General features: G+C 44.3%; 1 pseudogene; it reads right to left on the bottom strand.

The window, feature by feature from the left end:
• Nucleotides 1-293: 293 nt before the first annotated feature.
• LOC115069147 lies at nucleotides 294-1,886 on the bottom strand (annotated as a pseudogene).
• Nucleotides 1,887-1,972: the final 86 nt, after the last annotated feature.

Here is a 1,972-nt window from a genome sequence, read left to right as displayed (position 1 = left end):
TTATCCCATCATAACCACGGTCTTCAGCAATATGGTTCAGTTACAGAACCTGTGATCACGAGGCAGATGATGCTAGATGTCATTTCTCCACAGTTGTTTTTCTATCCCATGTTCACAGTAGCATCGGGCAAGATATTCACTGGGACACCGCTACAAGAACTTTTCACAACTTCTAAGTCAGAACAGTGCCACAGAATGGTCAGGCTGGGGATCTGCTATAGATGAGGTCTCAGGCTCTTCAGCTTGTGCTCGTTGTTCTCACAGCTGGGTACGCATGTCCTCTCTGCTCTCACGTATCTTCATGTTCACCTGTTCCTCAATTTCCCACTTTTTGGTTTTTTCCCCATGCAGTTGCTTCTTTGGGCTGCTTGGTGGCATTGGCTTTGTCTTCAGGGGAGCTGCTGGATGAAGCCCCAGTGTGGCTTCTGGTAGCAGGTCATCGACTACACTGCTGCTTCCATGGCCATGTCTGAATATGGATATTTTGGCTCAGTCTCCACTTGCAACAACACACTGTGTCCTTCTTTGCCCAGTGGGATGTAGATCCTGCCATTGATTTGCTGCTGGCGTTATCACTGATCTCCCAAGCTGACTATGTCAGATGCTCTCCTTACACGGCGCTTCCAAACAGCTGACAGTTGACCGTGGCAGGACAGAATTCCATGTGCGGGTTGCAGCTTTGCAACCTCTATTATGCGAAGGTTGTGTTTTGCTTCTGCTACTGATGTGTCCATATCTGTGTTAGTTCCAACATTTATATCATTTTCATTATTGAATTTAATCCTGCTTCCTTTCCCATTGTCTACTGAAACTCCACAGCTGCCACTTCACCTCAGGGAAATTCGAAAATGCCATAGGCATAAGCTAACATAGTAGGAACACCAATAGCTACAGTCACTGTGTCAACTGGAGAGAGGATTACAGACGGTGCTCCATCATCTGCTGTAGCCATAGTCTACTTGTGCTTTGAACCATCCATGTCGTCACATCAATTATAAGTCTTACAGCTCACAGAAATGCCAACAATCACGCAAGGAGTAGCAACATTATTAAAGTAATTCCTTTAGGAGCACCAAAAAGTTCCCAACTGCCACAAGAGTTTCTTCTTTCAGCTCCAGGGTCTCTCTCTCTCCAAACATACAACTTGATAGACTTTGAAGAATGCAAATTGGAGATTTCTCTCATACATAACCAACAAAACGCAAAACCAGAGGCAGAACATGTCATATGACTACAACGCCCACCACTATGTTTATTATATCACCAGCACATCATGGGCAGTACTTTATATCACCAGCTGCTGCTCCAGATGCTTGACTAATAGATGGAGAAAGTATAGTTCTTCCATGTACACTCTGGGCTTGCTCCTGTGAAAAAGCACAACATGTCGCATTTGCCAGATCTTCTCACAGTGGCAGCAAAACTGTTCTACAGTCTTCCCACCCATATGTTAATTTTGAACTTCTGGCCCATCCAGCTGCTAACGGGGCATATCCACAGACTGGAGCAGGACACTGCCTGTAATCAGGATCTAGCACCATCTAAGCATGACTTCTTCATTGTTTTCTGTCAAGACATTATTATTGCTTAGTATCAAGCGAATCCCATGGGAATTAAACTCTTCACCCTATTCTGGACAAACTGGTGTTGTCTCTGCTTCCAGAGAGTTCTATATTTAGGTACTGTAAGCAATCTGCACAAGATCTGTGATGACAACTCACATCACAAATGTCTTTAGATTGCCACAAAAGGCCCAAAGGGCCTTTGATAAAGTCTCCAGTTTGTTTGCTGCTGGAAGCGAATCCATTGCCAGAAGAGGGATTTGCAAAGAAAATGGAGTTCTTGCCAGCACACACTTCAAAATGTGTACTTTCAATACTTGAATTCTGCCCACCTCCCCATTGAGCTCATCTACTTATGTAAGCTCATGTCTAAAATGTGCATTAGATTTGAGTCAAGGTCAGTGCTGACA

The sequence above is a fragment of the Nannospalax galili genome, unplaced genomic scaffold (genome assembly GCF_000622305.1).
Source record: "Nannospalax galili isolate Female #2095 unplaced genomic scaffold, S.galili_v1.0 C49423112, whole genome shotgun sequence".
In the NCBI taxonomy this organism is placed as follows: domain Eukaryota; kingdom Metazoa; phylum Chordata; class Mammalia; order Rodentia; family Spalacidae; genus Nannospalax; species Nannospalax galili.
The sequence above is the reverse complement of the archived record's forward strand: the minus strand, read 5'-3'. Positions and strand labels throughout refer to the sequence as shown.